Source organism: Miniopterus schreibersii (genome assembly GCF_964146895.1).
Source record: "Miniopterus schreibersii genome assembly, chromosome: 8".
NCBI classification, from domain to species: domain Eukaryota; kingdom Metazoa; phylum Chordata; class Mammalia; order Chiroptera; family Miniopteridae; genus Miniopterus; species Miniopterus schreibersii.
The window spans coordinates 17,411,669-17,430,090 of NC_138109.1; the positions used below are offsets into that span (position 1 = coordinate 17,411,669).

At 45.0% G+C, this 18,422-nt stretch overlaps 1 pseudogene across 1 annotated transcript; it reads right to left on the minus strand.

The window, feature by feature from the left end:
* Window positions 1–12,498: 12,498 nt before the first annotated feature.
* LOC308560065 (large ribosomal subunit protein uL5 pseudogene) lies at window positions 12,499–13,036 on the minus strand (annotated as a pseudogene). The gene has a single exon. The product of its transcript is annotated as a large ribosomal subunit protein uL5 pseudogene (transcript).
* Window positions 13,037–18,422: the final 5,386 nt, after the last annotated feature.

The window sequence follows — 18,422 nt, forward strand, 5'->3', positions numbered from 1 at the left end:
GCCAAGGGCACATATCTCGGTTGCAAGCTTGATCCCCAGCCCCGGTCGGGAGGCGACCAATGAATGTGTCTCTCTCACATCAGTGTTCCCCTCTCTGTCTCTCTTTCTCCTGTCCATTGTCTCTGAAAAGCAGTGGAAAAAATATCCTCAGGTGAAGATTTTTTTAAAAAAGTGTTAAAAAAAAAAAATTCTCAAAAGCCTGTGGTTCATGAGAGGGCTAACTGATGGTGTCATTCACTGAGATAAGCTGCAGGGACGTCCAGACGTGTAGGGGATGATCAGAGTTTGTTTGGGGATCTACTGACATAATGTATATAAAGTGCCCTAAGGCACTGAGCTCGGCACGCCTTAGGTGTGCAATAAATGGTAACTGCTACTAGTCTTCCTTCAAAGTCCAGTTCCACCGCTGGCTTATCTTTGGAACTCTCTATGAGGTCATTAAAAATGATGAGCTACCAGGAACCCTTTGGTTCCTGTTCACTGCAATGCAGACTGCTGCCCCCATATTTTTGGGTTTCTTGTCTGAGGTGGGGGTCTTCAGTCACCCGACATCATCAGATCCCCAGAGCTGGTGCAGTTCACTTGGCGACAGAAGCCATCAGGGCTTCTTACCCATAACCCGCAGCCAAACTCCTGCAGGAGCAACCAGGAGACTGGGAAAGTTGAGGGCAGGGCCACCCCTTTTTCATCGTTTCATTAGGGTAGAAGTTCAGGGCAGGCGGTGATATCACAGATTTCTTTCACCTGAACTGGGACCTTGATGTGTGAGCTCTTATTTCACTGAGCATGTCTTCTAGGTTCATCCACTTTGTAGAGTATATCAGTGGCCCATCCATTCCGTTTTATGGTTAAAAAATTCTAACAAATGGGATATACCCCATTTGTTAATCCATTCTCCCACTGGTGGAAATTTGGATTATTTCTAGTTTTGAATATTGTGAATACTGCTGCTATGAATACAGTGTACGGATATCTGCTTGAGTCCCACTGTCAATTGTTCTATTTGGTGTGTTTTTTTAAATTTTCTTGGACATAGTGTAGTATTTTTAAAAAAATATCTTTGTTGATTTCAGAGAGAGGAAGAGAGAGGAAAGAGAGAGAGAGAAACATTAATGATGACAGAGTCACTGATCGGCTGCCTCCTGCATGCCCCTGACTGGGGATCGAGCCCACAACCCGGGCATGTGCCCTGACTGGGAATCGAACCGCCATGTCCTGGATCCTAGGTCAACGCGCAACCGCTGAGCCGCGCCCGGCCGGGCCAATTGTTCTATCTGTTGGCCAGGTTGAGTGTGGAGACTATATGTGCTCCAGGTAGATCTATGATTGCCAAGTAGGTCAATGCAAAATGACTCCACATAATTCAAGTGTTATTACCAAATTGTTTTAAAATCACACATTTTGTATTGTAAGAATTGTAATACACAATTCTTCAGAAAATGTTTTACCTTAGAAGACTAGAGCTGGCAGGCCCACCCCAAAAACTGAAATAAAATGAGAGGACTCTTTAGTGGAAGCACCAAGGGCAGAGGTGAAACCGGACACAGTGGGTCCGGGCCGCCCGCTGCTGCTTCAGCCGATTTGAGCATTTATTCCATTCCTGCGGGCGGACGATTGGAGAGCGGCCGGCCACCTGGACACTGTGCTCTGACCCCTCGCCAGCGGGCCGGTTATGTACCAGCGAGGGGGAGATAGCTACCTGCAGCTGTGAGCTGCAAGTGTCACAGAGGGGGGGGAGGGCTGCAGTGGGGCCTTCAGGAGCTCAAAGTCCCGTAACCAGGTGGCTAATCTGTGATGTTACGAACAGCTCAGCCCGGTTCTTGGGACCAAAGAATGGTCAGCGTTCCTGAGGCAAACTCCCGGACGGGGTCAGGGTCCGGGCACAGCAACCAAATCAAAGCGTGTTCTGTCCTTGGTCTGTTCTCAAAATGTATTTCTTTTCTGAGTAATGGACCCACCGAGGCATCTTATCTTTTCACAGCCTTGCTTCACCCTCCAGTCTCCCAGGGTCTGTAAGAAACCTTATCTATTCTTATTACGTGCCCTTCCCTACTATCAGAGGTGGAGAGAAGACTAAAGTCCTGAATAAGGAAAGGAGGAGGGCCCTAGGAGTCTTTTTAAAAAATTTTAAATCTTCACTGGAGGATATTTTTTCCATTGTTTTTCAGAGAGAGTGGAAGAGAGAGAAGCATCGATGTGAGAGAGAGACATAGACTGGTTGCCTCCTGCACGCGCCCTGACCAGGGCTGGGGATCAAGCCTGCAACTGAGGTGCATGCCCTTGGCTGGAATCGAACCTGGGACCCTTCAGTCCAAGGGCTGATGCTCTGATCACTGAGCCAAACCGGCTAGGGCCTAGAAGTCTTTAAAACTGTATTTTTAATGAAATCCAAACAGCATAAAAATGATACATTATAGAAAGAGTTTTATATAGAATTTCAAGGTAAAATTTTACGATGCGTTGTATAAATTATATGTTATAATTTAATCACACATTATGGCATGGTATATTTTTCTTATAATTCTGAGATTGGCTATCTTTTCTGCCATTCTTGAGTGGTTTGAGTGGGGTTAGGATTTTAAAGCGCTGAGATCATGGATATTGTGAATTTCCAAAGCTTCTAGAAAACAAGTTCACCACTAACATGACCTAAGACGAAGGAATGAATAATGGCATTATTAAAAGAAAGTTTAAGAAATAGTTTCACCTAGTGGGACTGAGATAAAGAAAGCTAGGTTGGTGTTTTTAGCCCGTGAAAATACAAAAATGAAGGAAACTTTTAGACAAAACTTGAGAAGCACGTCTTGGTCCATAGCTTCCTTTATACAATAATTCTCTACCTATTTAATGCATGGAGACTATTTGTGACATTAGGCTCCTGTTCCCCACAACTCTTCTCCTATTGTTCTGGATAGTTCAGCTCCTCCCCACCCTTGGCAGTTGACAGAGAAAAAGCCCTGCCATTACCCATGTTCAAACCTGCCCTTGAGGGGCTCAGTCCTCCCCCAAGTGACTTATCAATGTATCTTTTCCAACCACTTAAGTGTGAATTCCATGAGGGAGACTTTGGTTTGTAGACTGCTATATTCTCAGTGCCTACATCATTCTGGGCCAGTGTAAGTGCTCAATATATATATATATATTTTAATCCTCACCTGAAGATATTTTTTGAATTGCTTTTTGGAGAGAGCAGAAGGGGGAGAGGGAGAGAATCAAGGCTTGTCAGGGGTCAAGCCTGCAATGAAGGTAGTTGCCCTTGACCGGAATCAAACCTGAGACCCTTCAGTCCATGGGCCAGCGCTCTAACCACTGCGTCAAACTGGCTAGGGCTCTCATTTTTTTATTTTATTTTAAACTTTTCTGTAACCACATTTTAGTTATAGCATACAGTTGGGTTTTCATTTTTAATCCAATGTGGCAATCTTTGACTTTTAACTGGAGCTTTTGTCCATTTACATTTAGTATCATGTCCGATGCATTATAGATGGTGGTTTAAACCTACCGTCTTACACAGTGTTTAATATATGTCTTGCCTGCGCTTTTCCCCCCTTCTTTTGGATCGATACCCTTTTATTATTCCAATCATCCTCCCCCTCCACTACTTTGGAAGTTTTATAGCCTTTTATTATTTTGTTAAGGGAGTCACTCTGGAGATAATATTATATCCTTGGTGCATCAAAGGCTAATATTGAATAGTTACTTTACCCTCTTTCTTACAATGCAAGATTTTAAAATACTTTAAAGTGTTTGAACTACCCCCTCTCCAAATTACATGCTATTGTTGTTATTAACTTATATATGTATATATATATATCTCAAATCCCACTAGATAATATTGTTTTTTAAAAATCAATATTCATTTAGATTCACCCACACATTTACCACTTTCATATCTCTTCATTGTTTTTTGCATCTTGACTTCTCATCTGGGATCATTTTGTTTCTGCCTGAAAAACACCCTTATTTCCTCCTTTGGTGTGAGGTATGCTGGTGATGAACTATTGCAGTTTTTGTTTGTTTGAAGATGTCTTTTTAACCTTTATCTTATCTATTGCTTTAAAACTCTTTATTACGAAGATTTTCAAACATCTGCAAAAGGAGAAGATATAAAAATTTTCACAAACGGTTTGCCAGACTTATTTCATCTCTCCACACTCCCCACATACCCTTCAGTTTATTTTTTGCTGAAGCATTTTAAAGTAAATTAAAGATGTCATTCATTCTAAATACCTTCCAGTGTATTTCAACAAAAGATATTTTCTTACATAATTACAATGCCAGTGTCTCACCGACAGGATTTAAAATTGCTTAATATAATTTAACACCTAGTCCCTATTAAAATTTCCTTGTCTAAGAAAATGTCTTTTCATAATTGGTTTGTTAGAGTCAGAATCTAAAAGTTCATTCATGGTATTTTGTTTTGTGAATTCTAATGCTCTTTAACTCTCTCTCTCTCTCTCTCTCTCCCTCCCTCCCTCTTTTTTTTTTTTTTTTTGTGAATGCTCCCTTCCTGTATTTTTTTCTCAATGCTACTGACTTGCAGAAGAAACTGGGTCAGTTATCCTGCAGGGATTTTACATTTCAAATCTGGCTGATTGCTTCCTCATGTTGCCTTATGATATAGTACAACTTGTTCTTTTACTTCTTATATTTTCTGTAAAGTAGAAGCTAGAGCTAAAGAATTCTTCACGGGTGGTACCCAGGAGGCACATGATGTCTGTCCTCTTGCTTTTAATGATGCTAACGTCTCAACCTAGACTTGGGCCTGGCAACCTTACCTCTTCACTGAGAAGTCCTCCACCAGTCCAGGGTGTTGTGAGCACCGTCTGCAGATTTCTGAAGGGCTGCCAGAGGGAAGGAGATTTTTGAGGAGAACAAAACTCTGTAAGACATAATTTATTTAACATTTAACTTTTTAAAAAAAATTTATTTTGTGAGTATGTTTATTAAAGCTGGGGACAGTGAAACGAGGAAGGGCTTAGGATAGAAGAAGCAATAGGAGAGAGCCTAGGCAGGGATGTTTGGCTCTCTAGAGATGTTATAGGAAAGAAATGAGCCCAGGCAGGGCTGTTTGGCTCCCTGAGAAGTCAGAGAGGCCTGGCTGGTGTGGCTCAGTTGGTTGGGTATAGTCCTTTGCACCGAGAGGTTGCCAGTTGATTCTTGGTCAGGGCACATGCCCCGGTTGGGAGCTGGATCCTCTGTAGGGGGCATGCAGGTGACAACCAATCCATGTCTCACATCCATGTTTCTCTTTCTTTCTCTCTCTCTCTCCTTTCCTCTTTCTCTCTCTCTAAAAATCAATTTTAAAAAATCTTTAAAAAAAGTCAGAAAAAAGGGGACCTTGGAGATAGGTTCAGGGGCTTAGCCTGGGATGAGCTGCCGCGGCCCATTGCTCCCTTGGTGGCAAGTCTGGTGGGGTCCCTTAGATTTTAGGACACGGGGGAAGAAGAGAGGGGAGGGAAGGTGCAGCAAGATCCTGGGAAGGAGAGCTCGCCTAACTTTTTAAGAGTTTCAAATCTGAATGATGCCTGTTATGGTTGAGGTTCCTCAAAAACAGATTCCTGAGCACCCTCCCCTCCTCTTGGATTTGCCCCCAGAGGGGTCACTTTAAACTCTCTCAGGGTCTTTGTGGTATTTACCTCACTATTTCCAGATAACAAGCTTGTGATGCTATTTCATGACTTATTGCTTTAAACACCATATACCGACTGAAGTATGAATTTTAGTTCTTTCATATCTCTGTTTCTCTTCTGTTCTCCCAGTATATTTTATCACCATTTCGGATGAATCAATAATCAGTCCTTTGTTATGTCTATGCAAAATATTGTTTTTGTCTTTTACCTGTTATTTTTAAAGTCACTGGATATACCTGGAGTTTCCTGTTGTGTCAAACAAATCAGATGCGTTCTCAGTAGGCTGAACACATTTGTTCCTAGAGAGCCCATGGCCCGCTGGCCACACTATCGATCCCGGCAGACACGACCATTCCGATTGCCCTAGGGCCCTGCTGACCATTACAGCATCCATGTTACCTCTGGCTCAAGTGCTATTACTTGACCTCTACGATGCTCCAGGACCTCATCTCATCTTTCCTGTTGAAACTGGAGTCCCCAGGCTGACGCTCTAACCACTGAGCCAAACTGGCCAGGGCACAGTAAACATTTTAAGAATCGAGGTCGACCATCTCAGGAGAGTTTTCAATTGTTTGTTATTTGGGGGCAGGAGTGGGGTGGGCTTGCTGTTCTCACCAAGGTATTTATTTTAGAGGGAAGGAGGTGACAGTTACACTTCACTCTTGTTGTTAGAGCTGGCACTGTTTTCCGTGTAACTGGATTTGTTTTAATCGGGTAGCATTAGACACAAGTAACTGCCTTGAAGAAGGAGCTTTTCCTCTGAGTCCCCTAGACTCAGTAGTCATGGCATGCCACCTGGCCACATGGGGAAGCATGGCTGGGTCCCCACGCAGGGAAGGAGACGGCATGGGTGAGAGGCGTCAGTGTGGTTTTCGAGGGAAGGAATGGGTGAGGCAAACAAAAGTAAGTAGGGAGGTTTGGAATATTCTAGTGTCAGTGATTTCTGTGGGCTCTGAGCTGTAAGGACTGCCCCTGGTTGCCTGGGGACCCTTAGAGTTTAGGAGAAAGAGCAGAGACACAAGGCATGAGTGTGCTCTGGTGAGAACACTCTGGGCTATTAAAGTTGGGGACAGTGAGACAGGAAGGGCTCAGGATAGAAGCAGCGGGAGAGAGCCTAGGCGGGGCTGTTTGGCTCCCTGAGAAACAGAAGTCACAAGTGAAAGAAGTGAGCCAAGCCCTGGCCACTGTGACTCAGTTGGCTGGAATTTCATCGCCTGCACCGAAAGTTCACCGGCTCAATTCCTGGTCAGGGCACATACCTAGGCCGTGAATTTGGTCCTGGCTTGGGGCACCTATGAGAGGCAACCCATGGATGTTTCTTTTTCACATCGATGTTTCTCTCTCTCTTTCTCTTTCTCTCCCTGTTCTTCTCTCCAAAATCAACAAACATATCCTTGAGCTAGGAGTAAAATAAATAAAAACTGAAGTGAGCCAAAGCATGGCTGCTGTTAGCTCACTGGAAAGTCAGAGTGAAAGGGGGGGCCTTGGGGACAGGCTCAGGGGGTTCACCTGGAAGGAGCTGCAACTGCCCACTCCTCGCCTGTTTGCAGGTCTCTTGAGGACCCTTAGAGTTTAAGAGAAAGCAGAGATAGGAGGCCTGAGCATGCTGTAGGGAGAGTGAGTGCCCTGGGGTCCTTTGTCTTGAGGCTTTGATCTTTCTTTGGTGGGAATCCTAGGGGAGGTCTCAGGGGAGGCTCTTAACAGAATATTCATTAGTTTTCCAGGTGTGTCCTTTAATATGTTGATTCATTGAAATATGTGAATAGAGGGGTCAGGGTTATTGCCTGTTTAGTTTTATTTTCAAAGAGCATCATCCAAGAGGCTCCGGGACTGAGTCAGTCTGCCTTGGGACAGTCTGCCCTGGGACATTACAGCAAACGTGTGACCTATTTGCTCCTAAGTGTCCCTGGTTAGGGAAGGTAAAACCTTATGAGTCATTAGCCGTAAATTGCTCAAACTGTTTGGCCTTGTGTAATTATTTTGTCTCAGTTTCCCTTATCCCACTTGTCAAGGACTTTCCCAAGCTGCTTTCTACCCTGCCTCAGGTGGGCAGCACATGGGCCTGTGTGGGTACATGCCCAGCTGTCTGCCTCTGGGTTTCTACGTGACCTCTGTACGCACTGTGTGTGTTACCGGAATCCTTGAATGTTGGAGATGCAGGAGACCTAGAAAATCGAGGTTCTCCAGCATCGCTCCACAACAACGTCATCTGGGAAGCTTCCAAAGACCCTGATGCCTAGACCAAGCCCCAGATGATTGAAATCAGACCTCACGGGTTGGGACGTGGCATCAGTCCTTCATTAAAACTCCTCCAATGTGACTCCGATGTGCAGCCCAGTTTGAGGCCCAGTGTTTTGAATGATAATTGACTAAAATATTTTGGTATTAGAGATGGAAAACTGAGGCCCCATCTGTGTCTGGCCTTGTGAATTGTCAGGGCTAGAATGTGTCCCTTGAATGAACATAAGCTCCATGGGGGCAGGGTCAAGAACAGTGCCTGGCACATAGGGACTGCTCAGTAATTGGCTGGTGTGTGACTGACAGTGTCCTTGCTGGTGCCTTCCCGCTTATGACTTGGGGTACTCTGCTGGCCCAGGGCATGGACTGGGAGGGTGGGTTGGGGGCAGGAGCTCTTCCTTCTCTGATTCCCCACCCCTGTGTCCCTGCAGGAGCTCTGCTCAAAGCCGCCCCTCTTCTCCTGCATCCTATATGGCCCACGTGCGTTGCCTTTGACAAGCTCTTCAACAAGGAGGTGTAGTTGCCTGAGCTGGACGTGGGTGACTGGCTATGTTCAGCAGCTGAGTGCAGGAGCAAAATGGGCGTGGGGAGAGACAAGGAAGGAGGAGACCGCTTGGAATGTGAGGAGCTCATGGGGATCTCAGCAAGTGCAGGTTCCACCTAAGGCTGGCTACCCCCAGGCTTTGAGCCCCCTGTGGTCCTCAAAGCCTTTTCTTGACCTGCAAGCTGTCCTTCCACATTCTTTTTTTTTTTTTTTTAACATATCTTTATTGATTTTAGAGAGAAGAAAGGAGAGGGAGAGAGAGAGACAGAAACATCAATGATGAGAGAGTCATTGATGGAGCTCACAACCCGGGCATGTGCCCTGACTGGGAATCGAACCCTGATCGCCTGGATCCTAGGTCGACGCTCAACTGCTGAGCCACGCCCGGCCGGGCATGTCCTTCTACATTCTTTATCTGCTGTATTCTCATAATGACCCTGTGAGTTCATAATGACTCCCTCTTCATAGAAACAAATTACCCTGGGTCACACAGCCAGTAAGTGGTGGCCGAGCTGGGATTTGAATTCAAATGTCAGTTCAATGTTCTCCCTCCTGGGCGGCAGGGGCAGTGTTTAAGAAAGTCTTGCATTTCAGATGGTGAAAATAAATAAACTTGGCTGTTGGGAGATTAAACTTCCATTGTTTTGTGCCCTGGGTGGCTCAGGCTTTGTCACGATTAAACCACAGTATCTTGCTGCCACCCACTGGTCACTCTCAGTGTTGCACCCAAAGGGTCCTGGACTCGCTTAGCTGAGGATCCTGTCTGGGGCCGCAATGCATTGTTGAAAAGGGCTAGAGAGTTCTTGGCCCCTTTTGACAAATAAGGAGATGGGAGTCCAGAGAGATGACTTCAAAAATCCAGCTGCACTTGCCTACTCTATCCATTCCGTTGTTCATTCATTTAATAACTATTCACTGAAAACCTACTCTGTGTAGACGCTGTGGTAGGCACTGGGATTTAGGAGAAAATAAGACAGAGGAGATCATTGCTCTTCTAGAGCTGCCATCCCTCATGGGGAGAGAGGGGATGGACAGATTCTAAACAACTAAATAAACCAGATAATAATAGATTTGATGGATGCTGTGAAGGAATTAAAAGAGAGAGTGAGGAGAGAGTGGTCAGGAGATGACATTGGAATTGAGACCTAATGGCTGGGAGGCTTAGGAAAAGACTCCCAGACAGCACCACGAAGGCCCCGAGGCTCTGAGAGGTCTGAGCAGGTTCCAGAGCACGTGGAGCCCACTGCCCGGGGCTATCCTTGTGGACCGTGTAGAGAGGTCAGAGTAGGATGTTCTCCCGGGAGCGCCATGCCATGGACCTTCTCTCAGTTAGTCCAGAGCATTTCCTAGCACCCGCCTTACTCACACGGCTGACCGCTTCATCTTTGAAGCTCTCTCCTCCCTTGGCTTATGTGACACCAACCTCTGGAGGTAGGAAAAACTGTGAGTATTCTGCTGTGAAAATTAAAGCTTCACAATCAACGTAGAGATGTTCCTGGTTTGAAGGAACCCACTGACATATGGAAAGCTAGAGCAGGAAATATGGGCACCCGGAGCCAAAGGTCAAGGTCGACCTTTCCAGGACCTGGGACCGGAGTGTGTAGGAGAGAATTGTCATCAGTCTTGCTTGTGGCTGTTGCCGTGTTTAAGTGTGTGCTTGTGGTCCTGTCTGCGGCTAATGGTGAGCCATTCCTGCAAATAAAATGCCTAAGTTTTCATACATAGTATGAGTATGCTTTATTCAGGTCCTAAGGGTGGTGTCCAAGGAATACAGTGCCTCAGTTTTCGAACGTCTCCGTGGACGAACATATCAGGTTATGAACGCTGCAAACCCGGAGGGAAATGCTTCGGTTCTCGAACACGCCTCGGAAGTCGAACCCGCCACATGGCATCCACTGGGGGCAAGATCCTGGGGCCCAGCTGGCGGCTGTGGATCCCTCGGTTTGCGAACGTTTCGGAACTCGAACGGGCTTCCAGAATGGATCACATTCGAAAACCAAGGCACCACTGTAATATGTTGTGGAAGCAAAATAAGTCGCTAAATAGGCAATTCCGGCATGTCACTCCAGTACTACCCAATCGTGCTAGCTGAGGGGCACGAGGGGACAAAACTGGAGAAGCCGCGGCAGCTAAGCTGCTGAGAAAGGGCCCTGTAGGGAAGCCGGCGGAGCGGGCTCGGCTCAGAGGGCTGAAGGCCAGGCATAGATCCCATTTGACTGTAACCAGCCCGAGAACATTCGCTGTTGAACTTCCCAGTTGTGCGTCAGTGCCCAGAGATATATAAATTCCTATGGAAGCACTTAGGAAAGAATGAAGCACTTGGGAAAGAATGTGCCCGTGTCCAGAATGCAGGCCACCCACGAGCCAGGCCACCAGCCGTCTGGAAGAGCAGCCCAGGGGTGAAGAGAGCAAGACCCGGCCTCCTCAAGAATGTACCGGCTGCTGTGGGAACTCTCAGCTTCCCTCTTTTCTTCCCAACACTCTGGGTGTTACCAGGTAGCAAACCCAAAGACCCTTGAATAAAACTTTGCCGTTTTTAATTTTAGGAAGGCCTCCTGATTCATTTACGTGAGGTGGACACTGGCATTTTTGAGTGAATATTTGCTATTGGCTACATACAGCTCTTTGTAAAGCAAAATATTTCATCCTGAAAAAAGGAAGTTTACAGGAAGCAATGTGTACCCTAATACCCAACTTGGAGATGTGTTTGGACACACTCTTAACTCTAGTAGCATCAGTGCAAAATGAAATAAGTTTTTCTAAGTCTGAAATATTTATCCTAAAAAACAAAGACCAGGGGCAATTAATACTTTATGTGTTTTAAATTTTTATTTTTAAGAGTAACTTTTAAATAATAAACATTTGTGATATTATCAATCCGTTTTTAAAATGATTTTTAGTTGGCCTTTACTTTGAGTTAATGTTTCCCCTTTTTAATGATTTTTATTATCAAATGTCTTTATAAAATAGGTTATTTTTATGTTATTGAGAAGTATCATCTTGTCATATTGTATTGGCTTGTAATAATAACAAACCATTCATTTATTATTGTGGTTTTTTAAAACAGAAAACTTCTGAAATATTTAGTAGAACCTTCTTCCAGAAGAATGTTCACTGTTTATTATTATGATCAATCACTTTTTTCCAAACACATCAAGGTGTTAGGAAAAATACAGAATAATGCATGTTTTCAGGAATTGCTGAGAATTTTTTGAATTCTGATATCTCATACTCAGCCCTCAAAGATTAATATCAGCTAGGAATGTGGAAATGCTTTTCAAAGTTTTAACATTTCTGGACTGTGCATCTCTAATTGCCAGACCTTTGTCATTTCTTCTACCTATGACTCATCCTCTGACTCACCCTGCACACTGCCAGAGAGGTCTTTCTAAGTGAAAACTCGACCTGCCATTCCTCTGCGAAGTTCTTCCCTGGCTCTCCAATACCTTCACCGAAGGTTCTCAAAATGCATCCTCAGACAGTTGCATAAAAGCATCTGGGAGTTTCTTAAACATGGTGGTTTGGGGAGCCTCGCTCAGGTGCACTGGATCAGAATCTCTGGGAGCTGAAGCCTGGAATATGTGTATTTAACACATCTTCTGGACGATTTAAACAAATTTTTTTATGGTTAAAAACAACAAATACAGAAAGCCAAATAAAACAAATGTACGGATTATTGAACTGTAATAAGGCAAACACCCGTATCTGAAGGCAAAACCTTGCCACCCGGCCCCAAAACTCTCCGTGTGCCCCTCCCGATGATGACCTTTTATCACCCTCCTCTGCCAGCAGTGACCTGTTTTGTTGTTTATTTTAATGTGTCATTAAATTTTGTTTAATGTCTGCTCCTTTTTCTGTCTTTTTTCTTCTTGCAATTCATTTTTTAATAAAACCAGATCATTTGCCTTACAGTTGCCCATGGTCATTGCTGATTGCACCCCAGGTAGCATGTTCTCCCTCCTCTGAAGTTCCTGTTAATTGGCAGTTGACTCTAGAGGTTTAATCCAATTAATATTTCTCCCCATTTTCGGTGTGTGTGTGTTTTTGTGTTTTTTTCACTGAAAATATTTTCTTGACCTTTTGGATAGAAACAGGAATTTATTTGCCGGGAAGGATGATCCCACCCTACTTCTGCTGGGACCAGCGCATGGCCTCCTCTTTGCTGATTCTGTGTTTGGTCCCAGTGCAGCCTGTCCTGCGTTTCTTGTCTGTGATGTTGAAACCTGGCCTACCCAGCACCGCATGGAAGTCCACGCTGTAGATACCAATGCTTGGGTCATATTTGATCCCCAGATCGATGTGTTCCTGGATCCCAAAACCAAAGTTTCCAGTATCTGAGAAGTTATTTTTTCATAATTCGTACCCTCGAAACTTTAGACCTCTCTCCAAGATTTCTTCTGCCTTGGCCCCACGGACTATGCAGTGGACGGCAATCTTTCATGTCTCCTGATGCCAGAGGATCTGACGGTGTATCTGGCTTTGGAGAACACAGAGGTCTGGCCTGCGAGCTGCTCCTGGGCCCTGGCCCCCCGGGTCAGTCCGTCTCCACTCTCCCCCACACAGATGTTGAGGCCAAGCTTGCGGATGCGAAGGTCTCCTTTTCACCTTGATCCTGCACCATGGTCAGAAACAGGAAGGGCTGGTGTGTGTTTTTGACAAGCCACCATTTATAGGAGATGTGTGTTCGTCATTGGGTGACTCACATTTTTGTGTTTTCTTTCTCTCATTTCCTGCCCCAGATCTGAAAACAACTCATATACCTTAGGTAAATACCTAGGAATAGAATTGCTGTTTCTTAAGGTGGATAAGTGTTTAACTTTCTAAGAAGCTGTTAAGCAGTTCTCTGAGATGGGGTACTTATTTACACTCCCACCAGCAATGAAAATTCCAGTTGCTCTAAATCTTCAGCAATATTTAATATTGTTAATTTTACTTTATTATAGCCATTCTGGTGGCATGAAATGCTATTTCATTGTGGTTTTAATTTGAAGTTTTCTAACAACTAATGATGTTAAACACCTGGTCATGTGCTTATTGGCCATTTATATATCTTCTTTTGTGAAATGTCTCTCCAAGTCTTACTTCAGTTATCTATTATTGTGTAATAAACTGCCACAAAAATAAGTGGCTTAAGACAAAACCATTTATCTGGGCAGTTCTTTTGCTCCACGTGATGTTGGCTGCAGTCACCTGGAGGCTCAGCTGGGACTGAACATCAAAGATGGCTTAACACACATGTCTGGTGCTTTAGCTGGGATGGCTGGCCAGGTGTTTCTCTCCACAGGTTCCCCGTTGAGGTAGCCAGATCACTTTACATGGAAGTAAAAAGAAGACAAAGAAGACAAAACCTAGGGTGCAAGAGCTTGTCTTCTTGAATCAGTTAGCCAGTGCCCCACAGGCCAAGATGAGTCATGTGTCCAAGCCTGGAGTCAATGAGGGAGAGACTATACACAGGCATGAATACAGGGAGGCATAGCTCATTGCGGCCGCCAAAGTCAGCCACCTGAGGGTATTTTTCCCCATTGATTTTTAGAGAGAGTGGAAAGGAGAGAAAGAGAGATGGAGAGAGAGAGAGAGAGAGAGAGAAGCATCCATGTGAGAGAGACACATCAATTGGTTGCCTCCTTCACACGCCCCAACTGGGCTGAGGATCAGAACTGCAACCAGGGTATGTGCCCTTGACCGGGAATCGAACCTGAGACCCTCCAGTGCATGGGCTGATGCTCTAACTTGCCATTGAACCACACCGACCAGGACTAGAATATTTAATTATTTTAAAAAACATATTCCACTTCGTTATTGACAATCTCCATTTTTTTTTTAATTTTATCAATTTTTTCTTCTATGTTCTTTAAAATATTATCAGAGTTATTTTAAAAGTTCTTGTATCCTGACTTTAATATCTGGGTCACTGTGGCTCCCACACTATTGCCTCTTTTTGCTCTCGATCACCGGTCATGTTTTCCTGCTTCTCTGTATGTCTGGTAATCTTCAATGCGTGATGTTGTCCCAATTGTAAATCGTCTCAACGTGATGAGTGTGTAGTGGCATCTTATTGTGGCCTTGATTTGCATTTCTTTGATTATTAGGAAGGTTGAGCACTTTTTCATATATTTATTGATCAATTTTGTGAGGTGCTTATTTACAATTTTGTAAAGTGGCTGTTACCCATTTTTTGATTAGGTTGTTTTTTTTCTTTTTTCAAATATATTTTCTTGATTTCAGATTGAGGAAAGGAGAGGGAGAGAGATAGAAACATCAATGATGAGAGAGTCATTGATCGGCTGCCTCCTGCACGCGCCCGGCTGGGGATGGAGCCTGCAACCCAGGCATGTGCCCTGACCGGGAATCGAACCATGATCTCCTGGATCCTAGGTTGATGCTCAACCGCTGAGGCACACCCAGCTGGGCAGTGCTCTCTGTATTTAATAGTACTTTTTATCTGAAAGTCCATTTTGTCTGATATATATAAAATTTGGTTAGTAGACTTCACCAGAACAGACTTACACTTCCCTAACTAATTTGAAAATTATTAATTATTGGTTATTCTAGAGGTTATAATCTGCACACTTGTTCAAGTCTAGAGTTGCTCAACACATTTACTCTACTCCAAGATAATAAAAAAACCGTACAGTAACTTCATTCCATTTATGCGCCTCCTGACTTATCCTTTTTGTCATGTATTTTTAAAAATTTATCTTTACTGTTTAAAGTATTAGAGGTGTCCCATTTATTCCCCCCCAATTGGCCCCCTCCACCTCATTCCACCCCCTCCAAAGGCCTTCACCCCGTTATTGACTGTGTCCATGGGTTATGCATATATGCATATAACTTCTTTGGTTAATCTCTTCCCACCTTCCACCCCCCCCCCCTTCCCTCTTTCCTCTGAAATATGATTGTCTGTTGCATGCGTCAATGTCTCTGGATCTATTTAGTTCATCAGAATCTTTTGTTCATTAGCTTCTTCTTAAAGAAGACCCTTCAACTTTTCATATAGTGCTGGTCTGGTGGTGATGAACTCCTTTAGCTTTTTCTTGTCTGAGAAGCTCTTTATCTGACCTTCAGTTCTAAATGATAGCTTTGCTGGGTAATCTTGGTTGTAGTTCCATGTTTTTCATCACTTTGAATATTTCTTGCCACTCCCTTCTGGCCTACAAAGTTTCTGTTGAGAAATCAGCTGACAGTCGTATGGGGGCTCCCTTGTAGGTAACTAACTGCTTTTCTCTTGCTGCTTTTAAGATTCTCTCTTTGTCTTTAACCTTTGGCATTTTAATTATGATGTGTCTTGCTGTGGGCTTCTTTGGGTTTCTCTTGTTTGGGATCCTCTGTGCTTCCTGGACTTGTAAGTCTATTTCTTTCCCCAGGTAGAGGAAGTTTTCTGTCATTTTTTCAAATAGGTTTTCAATTTCTTACTCTCTTTCTTCTTCTCTGGCACCCCAATAATACGAATGTTGGGCTTCTTGAAGTTGTACCAGAGGCTCCTTATACTATTTTCATATTTCTGGGTTCTTTTTCCTTTTTGCTCTTCTGGTTGGGTGTTTTTTGTTTCCTCATGTTCCAAACTGCTGATTTGATTCTCAGCATCCTCTACTCTACTGTTGATTCCCTGTAAATTATTCTTCATTTCAGTTCTTGTAGCCTTCATTTCAAATTGGTACTTTATTATGTTATCGATTTTCTCAGTTATTTCCCTAATAGTCTGCTTAAACATCCTTATAAACAAAATTCTGAACTCTGTATCGGTTAGCTTGCTTGGATCTATTTCATTTAGTTCCTCTTCTAGAGATTTCTTCTATTCTTTCCTTTGTGACATGTTTCTTTGCCTCCACATTTTGGCTGTTTCCAGGTGTTTGTTTCTGTGTATTTGGTAGAGCTGCTATGTCTCCTGGAATTTGTAGAGTGGCTTTGTGTAGTAGGTGTCCTGTAGGGTCCAGTGGCTCAGCCTCCCCACTCACCTGAGCTGGGCCTTCTAGGTGCTCCCCTGTGTGGGCTGTGTGCACTGTTGTAGTTGAGCCTTGGTTGCTGTTGGCGTCACTGGGAGGAATTGACCCCCAGACCAATCAGCTGTGAGGACCAGCTGCAACTACAGCCAAAGAGCTGCTGTGCTGGAGACACCCCTATGGAGCAGGATTTACTTCAGTGGAGCTTTGGTGTTCACCAAGTGTGCCCCTTGAGTGTGTCACTCGTGGATGTGGTAGGGTTGTAATACAGCATGGTTGAGTCTGACCATTGGGTGCACTGTCTCTGGGGACTCCCTGGAGGTGCAAAGTCAGCCTGTGCCAGTGCCTTGCCCAGGGCCCCCCAGCATGAGCTACACAGCAAACCGTAGTTGGCTGCTACTTGTGCTGGGCTTGGAGGTGTCCAGGAGAGGCCAAGCCATGAACCAATGCAGGCTGCCGCTAGTGCCAGGCCTGGGGCCACTTATCAAGCTGTATGGGGCCCTCTGCTGCTTGTTTGAGAGATTTTAGAAAAGTCCTAAGCATGAGGCTGGAGAGGCCACTTGCACAGAAAAGCCCCTGGAAATGGCCTGGATGAGCTGCAGGCGGGGAGGGGCGGGGCCAAAGGTGCGAGTCAGGTGCTGGCGATTCAAATATGGCGCCTGCCTGCCGGCTGTGTGCGGGGAGGACTCGCCAAAGGAGCAATGGCCTCCGCCAGCCCTTCTGCCTGGGAGGAAGCCGCCCCTCCAGCTCTCGCCCCAACTTCAGGCAGGTTAGTTCCTCCCCGAGTGTCCCGGGTCCTTTCAGGCCGCTGCCCGGCGCTGGGCGCAGAGGGAGCGTCCGAGTGAGTCCGTGCGCGGGCCCTTTAGAGGAGCTGCTGGGGCTCCTGCAGCCTCCGCGACCCTCAGGGACAGTCCCCGCTGGTTTCACAGCCCGGAGTTGTGGGGACGTCTCTTCCCGGCCCTGGAGCCCTGGGCTGGGGGCCTGCTGTGGGGCTGGGACCCCTCGCTCCTCCGGGAAACCTTTGCCAACGAGATTCCCTCCGGGTTTAACCCGCGGCACCAAGTGTGGGCCCGCGGCATGTTTCCGAGATCCAGGCCCGCCCTGCCCGCGTCTGCGCCCCTCCTCCCGGTCTCGGTGCTTCTTCAGCTCCCTGGTTGTGGGGCTTCTGTGCAGCCAGATTCCAGGAGGCTCTGAGTGATGGTGGTTCTGTATTTTAGTTGTCATTTTGATGTGGTTGCGGGAGGCGGCGGGGGCAGCTGTTACCTACACCGCCATTTTGTTTCCTCTCCCTGTCATGTATTTTCAGTATGTGTTATTTTCTGTTTCAAATACCACAAGACATTCTGATTGCTTTATACAGTCACGGTCCTTTTAGGTTTGCCCGCGAACTTGCCATTTCATTGCTCTTTGTTCCTTCTAGTGTTTCTGACCTTCCATCTGGGCTCTTTCTTTCTCTCTAAAGTCTGCTGGTGGCCTACTTTTTCAGTTTTATCTTCATTCTTAAAGGATTTTTCATGAGTATAGAATTCTAGACTGCGGTAATTTTCTGTTACCATGTTGAAGATGGTCCTTCTGCTTTCTTTTGCCTTCTACTGTGGCTCTTGAGAGGTCAGCTCTCAATCTACCTTGGTCCTTTGAAGGTAATCTGTCTTCCCCCCCCCACTTGGAAGCTTTTAAGATTTTATCTTTGTCCTTGGTAGTCTGCTGTTTCACCGTAACGTGTCTAGTTGTAAATTGTTTTCACTTAATAGACTTCATTTTTTAGAGTGTTTTTTAGTTTTTTTAGCAAAATTAAATGAAAAGTACAGAGAGTTCCTGCACGTCCCTTCCTCCATCTACCACACACAGCCTCCTCCACCACCAACACCCCCCATGCGTGTAGTGGATTTGTCACAATCAATGAACCAACATTGACACAGTGTCATCAACCAAAGCCCATAGTTTACATTAGGATTATTTGTATTATATATTTTATGGGTTTTGACAAATATATAAACCATTATAGAACCATACAAAATAATTTCACTGCCTTAAAAATGTCCTGTGTTCTTCCTACTCATACTTCCT